General features: G+C 43.9%; 1 long non-coding RNA gene across 1 annotated transcript; it reads right to left on the bottom strand.

Moving 5' to 3' along the window:
- Window positions 1–864: 864 nt before the first annotated feature.
- On the bottom strand, window positions 865–21,081 carry LOC144770887 (uncharacterized). Its single transcript, XR_013599062.1, has 5 exons — window positions 20,849–21,081; window positions 12,827–13,159; window positions 8,841–8,858; window positions 5,654–5,760; window positions 865–4,200 (listed from the first exon to the last, which is right to left on the bottom strand). It is a non-coding gene; the product is annotated as an uncharacterized LOC144770887 (long non-coding RNA).
- Window positions 21,082–21,380: the final 299 nt, after the last annotated feature.

The raw sequence follows: 21,380 nt of genomic DNA, 5'->3' as shown, positions 1-21,380 counted from the left end.
GGCATTTTTGGCATTTTGGTCTTTTTTTATTTATTACATTTTGTTCAATATTTCTAACCTGTTGTGGGTTCTTTTTGTGAGGTGTTTGCACTTTTTTACTGTTTGATGCATTACACAAACACTTAACACATTACCTCTAAGTTAACGCTGACTCCTCTGTGCCAAGCTACCAGAGGGTTGAGCTTTGCTTAATTTGAGGTTTGCTTGTGCTTACCATGGCTAGGATTGTGGTTGTTGCTTGACCAGGGCTCTTACCTCAGTCAGCAAAGAACCCCATTTCTAACAGGAGGGTAGTCAGATACAGAGCAATAAATCAATGAGCATGAACAAGGCCTCAGGGGTGCTGGCCTCCTTGAGACTGGTGCACAGTGGCACGCGAGCTAGGGTGTTGTTTGATGAGGAGAGTTAGGGCACATTCAGCAGCGAAGAACATAATGGCTAGAGGTGGTGTGTGTAATGACCGCTCTGTTATTCTGTTCACTTCTGCTGGACGTATCCCAAGTGATGACACAGTAAGTCTGTCCCAGAGAGCTATGTCTATGTTTTTGTGTATGTACATGGACTATTCAGTTCTTATGGATGAGTCAGCTGTTGGGCTCCAGAGGCAGCTGCTCTTCACATAAATGTACCATAATGAGAGAACACCCAGTAACTGCAGGTAACACATCTGTCTGGGTATTTGGAAGCCTAAATCAGTACTTGTGCAAGTAATTCACCAGTGTTCTGCTCCAAGGTGCTTGGAATTATTTCAAAATGGCTTCATTACTGACCATGGAAGTGAAAGAATCAGAGTTAATTACACTTTTCAGCAAGAGTTTGAACATACAGTATGACATTTCAAATAACAATGCTTAACACATTATATAGGTTTAAGTTCAATTTAATTAAGAAAGGTTACATTTTCCGAAAAAAGTATGGTACATACATTTGAATACATTGCTTATCTATTTGCTTAATTCTTGCTTTTTTTTAAAGGTGTACAAAAGTGTAATGGTTTCCCTAATCAAACTTCCTGTAATTTTCTATTTCCACCCGTAATTTTTAAAGTTTCTGCCTGTGGGTTTTGTGTTGTAATTTGTGGCCATATTATAAAAAGATATAAGAACTTTATTGCGTGATTAGAAAAAACCTTTGCAAGTACAGGATTTAAAAATATATCAAAAATACGTATAAAAAGGAGTATAAATTAAGTCCATTATAGAAAAGAATGGCAGATGGAACTTGCCAAGATGTTATGCTGATGGCGGTTCACAGACTTTGGTCCCCTCACAGATTTTTTTTGCTGCTCGGTCCATATTATACAAATTGCCCCAAGGACGCAAGAGGCAGGTGCATTTGTTCTTTGCCCCACTGGGCACTTTGGCATCAGAGAAGGGGCATGGACACTTTCACAGCAACTTCTGTTCTAAGTGTTAGACTGGTGCACAAATGTGCAGCAGCACAATGAAAGTTAAATGTTCCTTCAATTTCACAAGGGTGCGACCCCATGCAAATGAGCAAACCCTTTGCTATTCATAAGCAAGGTCCGATGCACACAACAGGTGAGTGTGATATGAATGATAACCAACAAGTAACAAGGATGGAGTCGCACAGCTCTGTTCTTATTGTGTCGTTTTATTGGAATACATATATTAGGAACATGAGACCAGCCGACACGTGTTTCGTCAAGAAGGGTGATAACCCGTGACTCTTCAGGGCTGTAAAAGACCTTCTCCGCACCCGGTGAGACCTGCTATCAACGTTACCCGTATCTCCTGCGAACCCCAGCTTTAAACTACCACAGCAACAAAAGACGGCATTATACGCCGCCAGCACAGTTTACTGGATTTTTCGACATTGTCCACATTGGGACACACAACACGTACCTTTGAGTACGTTCACATTTTGTGAAATACCCGATCAGGACCGGGTTGGAAATATCACCGGTCCCTTGACCCCGCCCTTCATGACCATTTTACAGCCCTGAAGAGTCATGGGCTGTCACCCATCTTGACGAAACACGTGTCGGCTGGTCTCATGTTCCTAATATATGTATTCCAATAAAACGACACAATAACAACACATCTGTGCGACTCCATCCTTGTTACTTGTTGGTGATCATTCATATCACACTCACCTGTTGTGTGCATCGGACCTTGCTTATAATTAACTACAGGGAAGGAATTCCTCCACCCCTGATTTTCAGGGTTTAGGGTTCTCTCTGATCCAGTTGCACCAACCACAAACTAACATTTCTCTTGACACAACCACTACCTGTTGTGCGCCAATTTAATTCTGAATACTCACAAACCCCTCGCAGAACTTTAATCCCTTTGCTATTCAGTCGGCCCAAGGGCAAAGTTCAATGAGTGTGGGCAACATAGAGGTGTCACACAGTCACAGCACCTGCCCTTGCACAGGGGAGATGGGGTACTAGGGACCCCAAGGCATCCACATCCTCACTGCATCTACCTGCCCTCTGCCTCTCTTTAAAACAGCAGCCAAGTCTCTGCCTGAAGTGAAAAGCAGGCCAGTGGCTTCAAAGAGCTGCTCTGTCTTTCAATAATGTGCTGCTTATCGTGCTGGCACACATGTGCAACACACTGTGGACAGGTCATGAGTGTAATATGGTATATTGTATTAGTCTGCACCCTGTAAATCCAGTTAATTTATTTATTTATTTATTTATTTTATATTCTTATAAAGCGCCAGACTAGACTCCCGAAGGGGTATCTCTGCGCTGTTGCTGTACCACGAGATTGTGCTAGTTACGAGAGCATGACTAATAAAGAGTGCAGAAACTGAGTAGTAATTTATTTATCGGGATACAGGTACGTCTTTAAATTCTTCCGGAAACACAGATGACTGGAGATTGATCTGAGTTCTGGGGGCAAGGAATTCCAGAGTGTTGGGCCGGCATAGGCTAATGCACGGCCACCTTGTCTGTTTTTTTTTACTCTTGGTATCTGCAGGAACTGCTGATGACTGGAGCGCAAAAAACGCCTTGGTGTGTCATGGCAAAGAGTGGACAGTTCGCACTATATGTAATACGCCTCCTGGAGTGTTGCATCTTTTTTAAAGTTGTTCTAAGAAAAAAAGATTTGCAACTTGTGCCTAGATTCAAAGTCAGGAGGATAATAGTTTTAATGAAAACTCACAAGAAAACAGCACATCCCTTTCAGCACCAACTAGATCCCATGAATAAATACTTTCAGTTTGTAGGGATTACTATGCCAGGCAGAAGTTTAGGGGCATATTTATGAAATAGTGGTGCATTGCAACGCAGCAAGTAACCTTGCTTCCCTGATTCACTGGGAAGGGGCAGATATGCACCGTATTTATCCAATATGACACATTCCTGCCCTTCCCTCTTGCAGTGGTGCCGTTCTGGCAGCCAAGTGCCAATGCAGACACCCTTGCACCGGAGTACAAGGGTGCCTCCATTGCATGAAATATTGTTTTTGTGCAGGAAGGAGCATCTTCCTTCACAAAAACAACCCTGGGAGGCTTTTACCTCTTCCTATGTGCGCACTTAGATAGTGAAAAAAACGAGGTGAAATAAAGATATTTCTCGTTGTTACACCTTACCAAGTCCTTGTAAATCTGGGAATGCGTAAAAAAACATGGTAGTCGATTGAGAACATCCACTGCCACACCCATGGAATGCCTCACTTGCGCAGAATAATGCAACGAGGCGCTTTGCACTGTGTTGCCTTAATCAAGATTTTTTAAACCATTCAAAAAAATTTAAGTGGGTTTTCAGGACTTCATAAATCTGACTTAAAGGCTTGTGTCACGCATGTACAACTTTGCGTGGTGCAAACATGATGCAAGCCCCTCATATATGTGCCCCTCTGTGAAGGAAGGACACTTAGAGGGAATGATGTAAGACTTCGCCACTGGTTAATTTACACAATAGTTACCTTTTGTACTGGTCTTTTAAAGGTAATGGTGAGTCTAAGTATATGCCACAGAGTACAAGTAACTTGTTTGAGGCTGGTCTACACTAATACTGAGACTGGGTAGAGAATGCAGAATGTAAATGCACACATCCATGCTGAGGGCAGTGCCAGTGGAACACACATCTTGTTTCCAACATTATGAATAAGCGTAGAGTTCGGGTGGCAATATTTTGTCTGATGGCGCCATGGTGCACTGGTCCTTGTCGGGATTAATCGTTTATTCAACTGCCATTCAGGAAAAGTGCTTGCCATTGGAGGGCTAAAAATTAAAAAAGAAAACATGACATTATGGCTTGGAAAGAAGCACTTTAGAAGTTCTGTTCATCACAAAACATTGCAGGCACAACCTTTTCCAAATTCTACAGTTTCTTTGTTGCATTGTACACAGGAGCATGTCTTGGGCCGTGGGAAAGAAATGGTGTTAATTTCAAATTTCACAAGTGAGGGTGGGACAGGGTGGGTGGGGGGTGAGATGGAGAAGGGGTAATGCTCCTATAAGATGTTGGAACCCTGTGGATGCAGCTGTATGGCTGTTTTTTTTTAATTGGGCACATGGCACTTTATCCCCAAATAAAATTCATAAATTGTGCTGTCAAACTAACTGTTGTAACCCAAAATGATTCAGGTTTTGTTTATGAGCCAACCCAGATCTTCCTTCAGAGGGCGGGCTCTCTGAGTGCACTCACTCAGTGCAATAAGGAACTGGAAAAGGTTTCCAAGGCTGCTTTCAGCTGCCAGTCTAGCCCTACAATATGAAACAAAACATACTAGGATGGGTTTTGTGTTCTTTTGTCCTTTTGTGCCATGTCACACCCCCACACCCCCCCCCCCAAAAAAAAGAGAACCTTTGATATTGACATTTCTCTCACCCATTCCATTTTATGCTGACACTGTGGTCCTAATTGACAAAGACACATTTGCCGCTGAGAATTCATTCCCGTGAGGTATCCACCAAAGGATACTCAGTGTTTGCTCCTGCACGATTGTACAACACAGCCTCCTACAATTATGCGATAGTGTACCCCGTGCTAGGGGTGAGGTGCGGCTGGATGAACCATGATTTGCCTTGAGAGTGTGTGGATGCCCACCTAACCTGTGAGCTTGTGGCCATTAACAAACTCCTCTCTGACCCTCTACTGTCTTAAGACAGACTTAAGACAGACTTAAGTTAGGATTTCGTCTTAAGTCTGTCTTAAGACAAACTTAAGACAAAATCCTAACTTGTGTGAATTCCAAAAGTAGTAAGTTTAGGATTTTGTCTTAAGTTAGTTCTGTGAATCGGGCCCAATGACTGTAAACCCCCCACTGCCTAAGTTTGTGAATTGCACAAAGTAGTTAATCTGCCCCCGTTCACAGGAGCACGTCTGTGGTGCAGAACCAAAGGTGTGATGCGAAGCTTGACTGATGGCAAGACATCCAGTGTATAGGAGGCAGTCTGTCCTCCTCTTAATGTTTTCAAATTAGCGACAGCGCCCCTATATGGTGTTGAGACCCTATTAACAACTACCTATTAAACATGTACACATTTGTGAAATTGAAATTCATAAAACATGCATTCCCAATAGTTAGTTGAAATATATGGGTGTGTTTCTTAGACTTCAGTACTCCTTCCTTCCATGGGTGAACTTTGAGGGAGTTATGCCACTTCTGGCTCTCAAGTGACACACCCCTGCGTAACTGCACATCAAAGGACATTAGGAAAGGTTTCTCACCATCAACTTCAATACCAGCACCGTCGCAAACAATCCATACAGGGCACTCTTGGTGATAAGCAGCAGATATGTGAGTTTCCCAGTATTGGCACTCTTTCGAAATGAATCTGAAATTAGAGATATAAAACCATAGCTTCAATCTATTGACATTCATTTTCCATGCCATCATTTCTAGTTCAGTGTTGTATTGAAGGTTCTCTTCACAGAAACAACTCAGAGTAAAAAATTGAAATCGACATTTGAAGTACATTTCTGACTATTTGTAACGTTCACAAATGTGTCCATTAGCAGAACAATTAAGACGTGACATTTGTAAGCATGTGCGACATAATGTGCATTAGCTATAAATAAAGGTTTCAACTACATTCAGAACACATGGGGTTGAATTACTGACCTGAAATAGACTCTCATTAACCTGGCGCAGAAAGTGTAACGCCAGTTGTTTCTGAAACTGGATGGACCATTTAATCACTCAAATGAAAACAAAATAAACATTTTATTAGATGAGGGATCTTTTTGTCTCATTGTCAGGACCTGGCCAAAACAAGGTCTCCAAAACCCAAGTAATATCATTGGATGGTGACGGAGCTTTTGTGTATTATTAACAAGCGAGCAGAATATTAATTTGCACTCGATTCCACATGGATATGTATATGTTAAATGCAATATTTTACAGCTGAAAGAAATGTAGGGGCATATTAACCCCTTCACTGCGGCGGCTATTCCGCCGCAGTGCTAAGGGGGCGGGGCGGCCGCATCCTGGTGACGGAACCGCTCCGTCACCAGCGTCGGTTGAGCTATGCTGGTGACGGAGCGGTTCCGTCATGGCCCGCCCCGCTCAATAGAACCCTCAGCGCAGGCGCGGAATTCGCGCCGCGCATGAGCGTTCTATCGAGCGGGGCGGTCCATGACGGAACCGCTCCGTCATCAGCACAGCGCGACCGCGGCTGATGACGGAGCGGTTCCGTCATCAGCGCCGAAGGGGTTAACAAGGGCTTTATCTCCGCTTTTTTGGCTTTAAAAGACAAAAAAGAGGAGATAAAGCTATCACCCTATTAACAAGAGGGTGCTAACATGCATAATCGCATGTTAGCACACTTTTTTTCTACGCCTCCCTTTGCATCTCTAATGAGATGCAAAGTGGTCGTTCCACACCTAAATAACGTGAGAAATGTTGCTAACCGACATTTCTCCAATTAACAAGCTGCATGCTAAACAGCATAGCGATAAGAAAATTAGCACTATCCTCGGTTATTGCTACTTTCCTTACACCTGCTTTCAGTCTGACTTAGCCATTATAGCCAATGGAAGGTGGATATAATTGCTATGTATGCCCTGCCTTATCAACAAGCTTTCGCCAAACGTTGTGCGATTATCGCTGGATTTCCAGCGATAATCGCACTTTTGGCAGCTTGCGCTTGGAATTGTACCGCTTTTGAGATAAGCGTTGCTGATAACACGCTATCTCAGCGATGCAATCCAGCATTAGCCGGCGATAATTATCCTCGCCCTAAGAGCGCTGAGTGATAATTATCGCCAGCCCTTGCTGATATGCCCCGTAGTAGCTAAGTGCTTTGGTGGTAAGTTCTTTGTGAGTAAGGCTGTATGGTGATTTTAAAATCTCTACTCTGAGTTGTTGAAAATGTATTTCTTTTCCCGGACCAGTGTGACTTTGCAGTTTCGATACTTCTGTACGCTGAAATTTGCTACATAAATCCTCAAATTTGGGGGTGAACTATGGGTTCCACTATGGATGCTGTCTGATTTTTTACTGATTTTGCTGCACGTTTATGACTCAGCCTATTATTGATTATGCCTATCATTGTGTATTGTTCTATTACCAAGGGTCTTCTTGGCAATAATTTATGCACTTATACTAGATTTTCTACTTCAGCATTTTATATTTCCAGTCCATCACTCCTTCTGAATTGTGTAATAAACCTTTATAGTTTTCCAGATTCTGCTCTAGAACTCACTTTTTTGAGTCAGTCCTTTATTTAACTGTATTTTATAATGCTGCTTTGTACCTTGTCTCTGGGACACATTGAGTCATGAAAATGAGGTCAACACCGTCCTCGATCCACCCAACGAGTGGGCGTGCTTTTAAGGTACAAGAATTTAGGAACACTGCACACCCACACATGCACAACTCAGAAATGTTTTTTGTGGGTGCCAATACAGGCCACCAGACTCCATCCCTGTAGCCTGAAAAGAAAGTGAAGGTGCCAGACGGGGACAAAGGGAGAATCCCATGACCCCTGTGCATCATTTGTGTGTGAGCCGCAAGACGATCACCCGCAAGGCAAATTGTCAACAAAATACATTTTTTTGCAGCCTTTGTGATCCCCAAACCTCCTTCTTGGGGCTGTAAACCAAGGTGCAGGGTGGGGATTTGAACCTCGTTCCATGGTTCATAAACCTAAAAAAGAATAAAATAATAAAAACAGGAAATAGCCTTTCTCATGTAGTCATGCCTGGGTGGGTTTGGTGCAGGGTGGGGTCACAGGACAAGCCTTGCAGTAGAGCCCTGATGAAGATAGGGAAAGATGGTGTACAGTGAGGCTTGGTCATCTGCGGTGAGTGGGCGCAGGGCCTGATCACAGGACAGACCCTCTAGTCCACCCTGCTGAACATGGCCGAGCACCATGTGTACCACGGGTTGGCTGCCTGTGTGGGTTGGATGGTCCTTGTGGCAAACATTTGTGTTTCAATCTCGCAAAACATGGCAGAGAATATGTACAGAAGTGGTTGGTCAGCAACAGACATTTCATTTTACTAGCCCACCCTTTCACCAACCCCGCTGCGCAAAGCCACCCTCTGTACTCAGAAGGGGGTGATTAGGCCGGGACGGCTGGGTGCGGAGCCTGGTCGGAGGCCTGGGCAGCAGATTTAGCCAGCCACGGGTGGGGGTTGGGTTGTAGACTTGGTCAAAGGCTGTGAGCAGCAGAGTTCACAGCCTGGGTGTTTGCTAGTGGTGAGTTCATGAGCATTGCATCAGGTGTGTTGTGAGCTGTGGCTTGCTTGGCTGTTATGCATGGCTTCTTGTAAGTGTAATCTTTGAAGATTGGGTTGAATTTCAATTCAGTGAAAGTTAATTTGCAGCACATTCTTTACTTGTGAACAGCTGTAAACAGTTGGTGAATTCTGGTCTCACACCTAATAAAAAAAAAGATATGTATTTACTCACCAGCAGTTGCACCACAACCTGAGGAAAGAGAAAAGAACATAGATGAACACAGAGCTTGCCATTTCTTCCAGAGAAATTTGCTGTCGCTTTAAAGGGTATATGATGGCAGACTTGGAAAAAGGGACTCCAATTAATTAGGGGCGGCCTTAGGCATGTGCAGTGCACCTGCACAGGGCCACCAAGGGGCCACAACGCCAATATATATCCTTAATATAATAATCCTCTGAGGATGGATACATATTTGCGTGGTGGCCCCTGGCAGGGATATGGCGGCCTCCAGCTCTGTTCCACTTCCTAACACCCAGACCCACCCCTCCTGAGCTTCGGGGGGCTCCGCCCCGCCCGGACCCCCTCTTCCGGGGCCCTATACCTACGCTCCCTGCCCAGGGCCGCCATGAACCTAGAGCCGCCCCTGAATGAATGATAGGGAGGGGCCGCACGTCACATTAGTTCTCTCTTCCAGTATATAGTAGAAAGACAGACTTGTTGTACCCCAATAGAGCCTGACCATGTGTAGGGCACAAGCGACTAAATAAACCATCACACTGGCTACAAAAGGCAGCATAAAGGGTAAATTAGTGCTGAGTGGTGTTTACAACACACAACTTGTCATTATGTGTCTTTCCACCCAAGCCAATGGATCAGCTCCACCTCACCTGATAAGGTTGCCACATTTCTATGAAAAAACACTAACTTTACACACTCACCATTGCGCCCAGTTGCGAGACTGTGTATGCGGGTGGCCTGCTTCTGTGCCAGTGCAGGGAATGATGGCGGCAGAAGACCGATCGTAGTATGGAAGGCTTGGCGCTGGGGTTTTCCACTTGCACAACACAGTGCGACTAATTTGGAGCCTCATTTATGGGGATTTGATGTAGAGTAGCGCAGCAAGTCATTTTGCTGTGCTGCTCCATGTTAAAGTAAATGGGCAGAAATGTGCTGTATTTATCCAATATGGTGCGTACCTGTACTTTAACTCAGCGATGTTGCTGTTTTGGCTGCCTAGCACCAACGCCGTCACCTTTAGTGCAAGTGGGAAAAGTGTTGGCAGCATTATTATTTCTTGTGCAGGAAAGGGCACCTTCCTGCCCAAAAAGAATCCTGAGAGGTGTTTTCCTCTTTCTACATGTGCTGCTGAATGCAGCCCACATGGAAAAAGCAATAAACAAGGAGAATTATTTCTCCTCCAGACCCCTCACCTCGGGTGGTGTGAGGTTGTGTCCCATCCTTAGGTTTACAAGGTCTTGTGAAGCTGGAAAAGCATCAAAATCTATGAGTGTTTGTAGGAACACACACCGCAACGCCCATGAAACGCCTCCTTGATGCAGAGTAGGACAGCGCGGCCCTTTGCGCTGCCTTGACTTACTCCATATCCATGAGGCCATGCAAAGACACGCAAAGTGGCTTTGCGTGGCCTCATAGATAGGATTTCAAGGGGGAACATCCTTTACAACGCAACTTTTACAACGCACTACCATTACGACGCAACTTTTACAACGCAAGTTATTACAACGCATTGCGCTGGGCTGCGCTCTAGGATAGGGAATAGTTTAATTACTATCCAACACCTTCCCTACTATCCACGGGGACGGGAGTTGGAATAGTAAATTAAACTATTCACTATGCAGCGCCCCCCAACGCAAGTCGTTGTAACGACTTGCGTTGTAAGACCTGCGTTGTAATGGCATGCGTTGAAACGTCATACATCCATTTCAAGGTTTGATTCACCAGGGCGTCTCTAAAAAGTGGCACAGGGGGCTCATAAATACCCCCTCCATCTTGAGGAATGCAAGAGGCTGCGTCCTAGATAGTAAACAACTGCTTAAAGACAATTGGAAAAAAGTATAATTTCTAATGTGCTCACGTGTGTGTTCACAATAGTGACTGAAGTGAAAGAACAAAAGGTGCCTTATTATTCACTGCTGCTCAAAGGCACAATAAAGGCTTCAAGCATTGTATTATGGGGCAAACAATTAGGTGACAAAAACACACACTTTAACCACAAGCACAAACAAGAAAGACCATTGTTGTGTGTTGATTTGGGGCACTTTAAATCATCCATTTTAAAGTTAAAAGTGAACAACAAATATCTGCTGTTCATGCACACGAAATTATTAACATTTTCAAGAATAGTGGGAAACGACTTGAATGCAGTCTCCAGCAAGTCTTTTTGAACTGTTCAATTTCCTGTCTCTTTACATTTTGAATAGCATTAACCACCACACCCCCCGCCACCACTGCCAACCACAAGTAAATCTTAACTACAGTGTTTTACACGAACATCTGTGATAATTAATTAACTGCTCAGACAGATCAGGGTTTGAAATCCCAAGTTAATCATGCAGCCATCTGCCTGTGAGCTTTGTTGTGATGCACTAACGCAGCAGGGCAAACACACTTCCACTTTTAAATGCACACAACAAATTCTTAATGAATTATGCATTCAGAATACCAGGGTCTAACTGGGACAAAAATAAGCCTTGGCACCAAATAAAAAAAGTGTCCCATATTACCTAAGCAGATAGCTAAAGAGGTGTCTCCATTTGCAAATCAAGTCAGCTGGATATTTTGCAAGGGATGGGAGATTACATGCATTTGTGTTTGCTCCGGGCAATGTTTGTGGTAATGTCAGAGAGAACAACAGCGAAGACTGGCCCATCTGGCAATAAACCAGGCCAGAAATGTCACAAGAAAGGGTTTGACAGTCTACAACTGAGCTCTTAACGTCTAAGAGTTTAGTTATCTAGTCTCACTATAGCTTAAGATGGTGTGTGATCTGCACCCAGGTAAATTGGTGCATCCCTGGCATTTCATGGATAAATTAGTAGGATCCTCACCCACAGGTAGCAGCAGGGACGCACCAGTTTACGTGGGTGAAGTTCCCCCGCCATTTTAAGATGAGGGCTCCCGGTGTTATGATATTTATTTTTTTAACATGTCTGTCTGTATTTGGCCATGTTTATTTTTTGCTAACGTTATCTGTATTATTCCATATTTATTTGGTGTTTTCTGAATAAATGAAGTTGAAACTAGTATATGTCCACACTCATGTAACTGATGAATGCGCATTCATGATTGAACATCAGACAGGTCCCATTGAGAGGAACACCATCCGATGAAAAATCAATGCACTTATATGAAAACATGAACATTTTAGTATTAAGGTTGTGCATATCTACTGCTGTTTAAGCCTCTTTACTGAAATCCCATTCTTTTTTTAACCCCTTACATGTCAATCCACACAGCAATTGGCCTGGCAGTCATGACTTGCAGCAAACTAAAATAAAAAAACATAATCCATTTTTATCCACACGGAAAAATAAATACAGATATGAAAACAGATGTTTTCTGTCTGTATTTTTCTGTACTTAAGATATACTGAGACCAGATAACTGATCTCTTAGACCTTTAGAGTTCATTTCTAGACAGGCGAACCAGGGCTTAAAAAAGGCCCCTGCAGCCCCCGCAGTGTGAGGTGGGTGGGGGGGCAAGCTCCAGGGGGCCCCTTCAGCCCAGTACCCTGTTAGCAGAGCTCCTGAGTGTGGCTGGAGGGGGCCCCCTTCATGCACTTTGCAGGTGGGCCCCCTCAAGTTTCGTTACGCCACTGCTCTCTTGTGTAACGTGGGTTCTATCCAGGGAGGATGAGGGTTGCCCCTTTCTATCTTCTCACTCCCTCGTGGTTGTTTATTTATATGAACCAGGCCCTGAAGCTGCTACAAAACAGGCCCGCACACTGACCGGTGAGACCAGCCCATTGGGCACTGCCTGATTGCCCTTCAAGCCAGTCCAACCCTGCATCCATGCGGCCTACACATCAGAGCCGTCATCAAAGGATCTTGACAATTCTTCATTTAAGGAAAGTTCAACATTGTAGTTACTGTGAGCAATGTGTTCTACTTGACTAAAACAATTAATCCTTGTGCTTGCCTCAAAGCTCTTGGATATATTCATCTTTAAAGTTTCATTCCTGCCCCCTCGCGTCTTACCCTCTCTGCCTTGGGTCTTCCTGGTGAAGTTGTCATTCGTGGGTTCGAAGTACACGTGACACCTGAAGGTAGTTTGAGGGTTCATCCACTCCTTCTTGGGGATCCTGAGCCGGCTGCTCAGGGAGTACATCTTGTCGCTGCCCCGGGTGGGCTGGTCATCGGTCTTCACCCCTTCTGTCCTCTCCACCCCGTTCACTGACCAGCTCAGGACCACATGGTCAGGGTAGAAGTTGGTGGCCAGACACACCAGCGTGGCGCTCCCTCTCTCCTTCACCTCCTGCGGCGATGGGTCGAAGAGAGCCACCTTTGGTGCAGTGATCTTGAGTCCATCCTCTGAAAAAGATAACACAACTATTTACTCATGAATTGATGTTTCCCTGCAGAGCTGAGCTCAGACATTCTTCTTTAAAAGAATTGGAAGATAGTACTACAAACTTCTCAAAGTTATGAAGTTGTTTGAAAGGAGTAAAAACCTGCAGGAATACCCGGGCGCACCTAAAACGCCAGTGTGTGCAGAAAAGTTTTCTAACAAAATGGTATAAACTCTGCTTAACGTAGTAATACGTGAACTTCAGAAATGTTACCACTTTGTGAACTTCCAGAAACATAACCTTAGCGAAGGGAAACATCCTTTACATCGCGGTGCAACGCAGCCGTTACAACGCAACTGGATGGCGCTATAACCTAAGGAATAGTAATATTTACTATTCCAACACCTTCCCTTGTGTACGTAGACTGGTGTTGGAATAGTAAATCTTACTATTCCTAAGTCCAGCGCCTTCCAGCGCAAGTCTTTGTAATGACTTGCGTTGTAAAAACTTTGATGTAATATACCGCGATCATTTTGATCGCTTTGTTACATCACATATTCTTAGCGAACTCAGCAGGCAGAAATCGAACTTTGCGCCTGTATCCAAAACATTGGACTGTAGCAAGTGAAGCTGTGCCACCTGCAGCTGTCCCAGAAGGCACCATTTCTTATTGATAAATGGGGCCTTCTAGGTGCCACCTACTTTCCGAGCTATTATCAATTGGTGCAACGCCGCAATGACCAAACACTCTTCACATTGGAAAGCTCGCTCAGGCAATAACTTCCATTAAGATTCAGACAAGATCATGTATGTAACTGGGAGTTTCCCATGTTCAATCAGCAGACGCACACACTCAAACTGCTGCGAGTCCACTGCTGTGTGAGAAATGGTAACAAGAGCCAAGAGTTAAAAAGTCCTCTTTTGTCTTGTATTGAAATATAAACTTTCGCCCCCTCCCCGTGAGGTTCCCCCTGCTTCCGCAGACACAAACGCTGCAGAAGCTCATGGATTTGCCACCTATCAGCATCATTTTATTGAACTTTGGTTCATGCCTCGTGTTTGGGGTTTCTAGCATGTTCTGCTGTTCAGTGTATGGATGCAGTGCAGAAGCAATGCAATGGACTAGGGCCCTTCTGACTATTTACAAACTCCAGCCCAACTTTTGCAAAAGAATGTGTAAAGACTCAGGGCCTCTTTTATGGGATTTTTGCATAGGGCATCTCAGTAAGTCACCTTGCTGCGCTGCCCTACACCAAAGTGAAAGGGCAGGAATGCACCGTGTTTATGCAATACGGGGCGTTCGTATCCTTTCTCCTTGCGCGGGCGAAGTTTTGGCATCCTAGCGCCAATGTAGGAACCCTTGCTCCATAGCATACAGGATCGTTTTTGTTCAGGAAGGGACACCTTCCTGCACAGAAACTATCTCAAGAGGCGTTTTCCTCTTTCGATGTATGCAGAACACACAGAAAGAGGAAAACAACGAGGAGAAATAAAGATATTCCTCCCTGTTGAGGCTCACCTGGGAAGGCATAAGGATTTGGCACTTCCTAAGTTTACATGACTTTGTAAATTTGGGCAGCATCAAAATCCATGTCTGTTATGTGGAAAAACCCACCGTAATGCGCATGTAATGCCTCCCAAGCGCAGAGTAAGGCGACGCAGCGATTTGCGCTGTGTTGCCTTACTTAAGATATATGATGCCACTCAAAGCAACGCGGGGTGGCTTCATAAATCTGATTCAGAGCCTTGCCTCACGCATGTACCCCTTTAATGATGCAAAAGTGATGCAAGCCTTTCATAAATAAGCCCCTGACACTCTTGTTACGCAACACAACTTCTTGCAGAGTGCTCAGTATTACAGTCTTGAAACTACCCAACACCAATCCAGGGCAAGCATGCCTTGTAAGTCTGTGCCTCTTTGGAATTCATGAGATGAAAGAGGACCCTGAGGACACCCTGTCGCAGAAGGAGCTCCAAACATGCACTGCACTGTCTTCGATGGGGAGTTTCCTATCCAGAGCCGCCTAAGTGTCACTGTATGTAGGTAGAGCACCGATGGACAAGGTGGTATCAAATCCTAGATGAAGCCGTCTCTGCTCAAGGGACATTAAGGGCCCGGCCGAGGTCAGATCCTGTGACTGAGGACGCTTTCGCACTTGGCAGTGGATAGTGGACAAATTAAGGTAAGTAGTGTGTCACTGCAGAGAAACTCAGCGAATATATATGCAACATTAATACAAATAAAGATATTGTCATCAAAATACTGACGTCTCAGGAAAATTGATTCTCCAGTTGAGGCAACTTTGAGCCTGTCTAACCCTCATGCATTTTCATGGGAACTCAGTGTTCTGTCGCGGCAAATTCTAGGCAGAAATGCACATTTAGACATTTTGAAAAAAATATTTACCTGACGGGACAGGTGTAGGGCCATAGCAAAGGGCTTCATCCCTTTTTTAACTGTAATATATATATATATATATTTATTTATTTTGCAGAGTTTCATATAGCGCGACCCGAACCGGATCAGGTATCAGAGCGCTTTACACATTTTCCAGTTACGTTACATGAGGACACACATTTTAGGCACGGGGAGATTAAGTGATTTGCCCAGAATCACAGGAGGTTTTTGCGTCGTTACCGAGACTCGAACCCAGGGGCATATTACCAACAACTAGCGATAATTTTTGTCTCTAACTTGTTTAGAGACAAAAATTATCGCCGCACATCGGCGATTTTTATCGCAGATAAACCTTGCTATTAGCAAGGTTTATCGCAAATGCGATAAAAAACGGCCGCAATGCATGAATATCGCTGAAAAGTCCGCGATATTCATGCATTATCGAGCAAATGCTCTTAGCCATGTTATCCACCTCCCATTGGATAACATGGTGAAGAACTGCTCAGGGCAGGTGTTAGCTTTTGGAGATATTCGCGCTTAGCGCGAATATCTCCAAAAGTTGGTAATAGGAGATAGCGATGTTAGCGACTGTTTCCAGTCGCTAACATCTTGGCACGCCCACTTTGCATGTCATTAGTGATAAATATCACTGACATGCAAAGCGGGGCCCAAGATGGTCGCTATCTCCTATTAGCTGTCACTAACTGGTGTTAGCGACAGCTTGGTAATAGGGAGATAATTTTATCTCCGCTTTCTTGGCTTTTAAAGCCAAAAAAGCGGAGATAAACCCCCTTGATAATATGCCCCCCAGTTCCTCCAGGTCCGAGGTCGAGCGCCCTAGTCGTTAGGCCAACTCCTCTCCCCGTGTATATATATGTAACTCAAGGAACTTTTATTAATTAAGTAAAATCCCATTTTGCTCTTCCACTAACTTCAACCCCGTTTCAAATTAGCTTTGGCCATCAGTCAACATCAAGTCAAAATAAGTTAATTTGGTATTTTGAAAACAGTCCCATGACAATATCTTCATTACAAACATGTGTACTAAACAATAACTTGTATTAGTATTAAATCCTTCAACAAGTTCCTCCTGCCAGCAGGTCAGCGCTATCAATGGCCAAGCAGCACTTCGTGGAGGGTTTGTCTATGATATGGGAATTTGACCAACAACATTTTACAATCATAAGACAAGGTGACCAATTCCATGCACTTAAAAATTGTAATCATTAAGATAATATGCGTGCAGACCATCAAGGTGTACAGACATGACCAAAGAAAGATGCATTCTGGAAGTGACTTCCCTAAGGCCACTTTACCACTCACCTTAACCTCTGGTACCTGGACCAGGTCGCGTCGGTGGACCGTCTCTCCGTGCTTTGCAGCCGCAGCCAGAACGTGCTCACCTGCCTGGCAAGCCATCAGGGGTGTAAGTCCCAAGAGGGGCCAAGCTGCTGGTCTGCGGCACATTATATAAATATACCTTAACAATTATAAAATAAATCTTTCCCTCACAGGGGTGAAAAACTTAATAAAAAAAATAAAGAGTGATGTGGCTCCTTAATTGAAAGAATTTAGGATCCTTTTCAATTTTCAAGGATTTTCTTTGGCACAGCTGTGTTCCACCCTGTGGCAGTTTATGCAGACATGCACATTTTAACAATTAAAGAACGATTGCACATGTAACACATAGTTTTTTTTACCAATTTCAAAACACTGGAGGTAAGTGTTTCCAGAAAATAATGAACGCTCCTTTTTCAAGTGTCCTGCATCGCTAATGTAAAATCTTTCTCAGAAATTTGGTCATGACGTGTGTTTGACCCATCTCAGACTCAAATGGGTTGTATGTACCAATTATGTAATCAGATATATAATCGATCCATTTATACATTTGCTCTTCTTCTGCATTGGGTCTGGGTGCTATAACACACTTTTTTTCACCCAGCAAAATACAGATTTTTGAAAGCAATAAAAAATACCCAAGGAAACACATTGCAGATTTGTGACTGCAAAATGTCAGGAACGACTACGACAGTCCTGGAGGCAGCTCCTGTGTTTTGCTGTGACATAACTTGTGAAATATACATCAGGCTGACAGAAAGCATCTTTAGCAGCTGCATTCTGGGGGTCTGAGGGCTTTTCAACGCAAGCCAGCTGCATTTGAATGTGTCTAACAGATGTTCTTCCTTCACATATCAGACAAAGATTCAACAAATATGTAAATTGATACTTGTATAGCGCACTACTCACCCGCAAGGGTCTCAAGGCGCTTGTACGAATACCGCTGTGGAACCCATCCTGGCTTTCCCTGTGAGGTGTCCACTCCTGGGCACCCCCAAGGTGGAGGCCAGGCATCCTTAGCGTTGTGGGGGCTGTTGTGGAGATTAAGCAAGTTATTTCCCAGAGTTGGACTCCATGATTGGAATAGGCACCGAGGCGAGAATTATCAGGTCCGTGGAATTTTTGAGCTCAAGAGTCAAGACCCACCGAGGCAGGGAATCGAACCCTGGTCCCGGGCTAGACCTCTGCATAAGGGTCTGCCGCTCTAACCATTGAGCCACACTTCTCCACTTATATCTCGCGGCCAGAGAATAAACAGACAAACTTTGTCAGCCCAGGACGAGAGATGTACCCTCTAGTTACCCCTCTGAGGCCAAAACGTTTGAATGCCTTTCAATACTTTTTCCCATGTTAACAACATACAGAAAAAAAATTTCCGAACTGCACATGGGCCGCTGAGGTGTTCTAGGAACATACTTTATAACAGCGTCCTGCACTTATAAAACCCACTGCGGAACGACACTTTTTAGGTGGTCAAATTTCCAAATACATTTACTTTCTGCTTTGTAATCGTCATTGCATCATTCTGGAAAGTCATCTAGGGGTTTGCAAAACTCATTCCAGGGTGGAACTGCGGCTGAATCAGTGTGACATCCCTCCGGGACCCTCAAACCCTAACGGTGGTCTTTTCTATAGACATGCCATCCCATCACATGTAAGACGTGGAGCCTCAGACCATTAGATTATAGAACCACCTAGAAGACATTCGATTGTAGACTAGACTAACCCCAGCTAAAGGCACAACTCAGGGAACCCATAACACGTGAGTTGGCCAGGGGAACAGTCCAACGGGATTGTCTTACCGAGAACGGTGAGCTTGGTTCCTGCTCCAAAGTACTGCTCGCTTCCATAACACAGCCACAAGAGGCTGTTACAAAACTACAATGAGACAGCAGGGCCTGTAGTGACCGGGCTGGACATCATATGTGTGTGAGGAGCTAGCGTGTGTGCAATGACCACACACCATGAATCATGGTCCCCACAGATATCACAGGTAAACATATAGAGATTTGTATGTGGAACCGTCTTTCAATACGTAAGTCAGCTCATTAAAAGACGGCTGCACGTATGGTTCATGTATGCATACTGATAGCAACAGCATCATAGTACATACACACACCATTTTACGTTCAGGGAATTACTAAGACTTTATGGTCATCTCAATAACTAATGTTAACCTGATGACTGTCTTTCCCTTAGTTCAATCATTGGCAGTGTACTATGACACAGTATTGTCGATACTCATTCAGACACTGGCCATCAGTATATAATCATGAAACTCAAATATATCCCAGTAATTCATGCCTTCCATGTCAATTTCCAACTCCAAAATCCTTAGGCAATAACAAACTTGCACATTTCCATTAGAAACCCTATTCGCCCAATGCGTTGCATATATTGTGTCCACATCAATGGGCCAGGTTCCCTTTGACATATCACAAGTGGTTGCAATCAATTTAAATTTCACAAAATGTCCTTTATAAATCATATTTCAGCTGAATTTCAGCCCTGTTTTTGCACGAGATACAGTGCAGTGAACATAACACCAGGGGGCATATTATCAAGAACCGGTGTTAAAATTATTGCCGTTTTATCGGCAGGAAACTGCAGATAAAATGGCGATAATGGGCTTGATAATACGCCCTTGATAACTCTTCTCTGTGGCAAAATTAGGTCGTCCTAGCTTCTGTTAGGTGTGTTCTTCATAACTCTGTTGTTGCCTTACAACGTATGTGCAGTTTTAGTTCTTCTTACTCGCTGCGTTCCTTGCAATTTACTCAAAAAGTGTTCTCTTCTCTGACCCTTCCTGATAAACTGTCTTTTGTGATTGTCTCCAGCACCCTGGATGCATCACCAAAGCTCCTGAAGAAGACACATCCTTTACTTCTGGCCAGACCTAATGCAATGCCCCCATTTCTACCCCTCGCCAAGTCGACTCAAACCAAGACCCTTTCCTGTTTTATCCAACCTGAATATAGCTCATTCCCTGAAGTTATAATAAATATAACAAACCAGAATTTAGGAGAAATGATGAACAAAATTTCAAGGAAAGACATTGTTAAATTTCCCTTAAACTTTCATGATAATGTCAATTTTCTTACCTAAAACAAACAGTTTTGTACCCGGACCAAAGTAAGCTTCTGAGTAAGTACACAGTGACATACCTACAGCGCAATACCGGGACACGGGCCTCCGCTCTCGGGTCTGATCCACCATTTTTCATGCAGTGGAACACGCTGAAGAACCATATTCAAGCATTTTCTATTTAAGAACTATTATTTTTTTCAACCATTGCATCTACGTCAAAGAACACACAAACGTGAGACCCTTACACTACCACCATGACCTCCATGAGATCTAACCAAGGGAAATCAACAGAGGTGATTTTAAATGGAAACAACTCATTTTCAACTACTGGTAGACTGCTGAGAGCAGGTCTGTACTTTTGTGGACAGGATTACACCAGACTGGACAATAACACAAAGCTCTCACCAAGTACGCTTAGCTTGGTCCCTGGGCCGAAGTACTGCTGAGTGTTCCACACAGAGAGACACGGCCTGTCGCAATATGTTGTATAGGTTTGCATCAAAGGAGTCCTATGGTTCTCATTTTTTCACTTTTGTTACAGTATTTCTAGACTAAGCTAAAACCTTGTGTATCTGGGTTCGCTTTTTAGACTCATAGTAAAAAAAAAAAATTAGAGGGATACGGTTGTGTGGCTCTGCTCCGCATGTGTATGACAAGAATATTGATTGGAAGTTACAACAGACGTGTCACTAGAATAGCAGAAACTATCATAACCTTTAGACAGAGGAGGACCTATGAGGCTACTTGCACTGAGCATTACATGTGAAGGGTATACATTTTATTAAGACCGCAAATTAAGCTTAAGCAACATATTTCAACAAATTACAATAGAACCTTAGTAAGAATGATAGAGATGAAAACAGTAAACTATTTTTCTCTGCTACTCACATAAGACTCGCAGCTGGGAAGCTTCACTGAAGTTTAAAGGGAGCCATAAAAATAAAAGCAGCAGAATAGGCGTGCGTGAATCTCGTGGAAGGTCCTTCTTTGTATATAAAGTATTAACTAAAAAAAACAAAAAAAAACGAAAGTATAGCTTTCAATAAATATTCCACCCGGGTTCCTCTGTTCACAAGGTGCTCTCAAGGGAGTGTTTTTGTAAAGGCACCCCATAGGGCTGTACCACGGTGCCCCCTGTCCCCACGGCATTACACGCTCATACAAAAATGGCCCCGCCCCCTGACCACACCCCCATGAAGGTTCACTGAGAAACATCTACACAATTGGTGCGACTTTCACATCTGCACCTAGTCAAGGAACATGGCAGCTGGCAGGCACTGTGGTTACAGGAAATGGAACATGGTGTTAAATACGTTACAGTTTGATGCACACATTAGTAAAAAAAAACAGCAAGGTTTTGCTAAGCGCTCCAGGAGGCCTCTGGGCGCAGTTTGTTTGGCTGAAACCCTCAGGCAGACAC

The sequence above is a fragment of the Lissotriton helveticus genome, chromosome 7 (assembly GCF_964261635.1).
Source record: "Lissotriton helveticus chromosome 7, aLisHel1.1, whole genome shotgun sequence".
NCBI lineage: Eukaryota > Metazoa > Chordata > Amphibia > Caudata > Salamandridae > Lissotriton > Lissotriton helveticus.
This window is presented reverse-complemented; position numbering and strand designations above follow the sequence as displayed.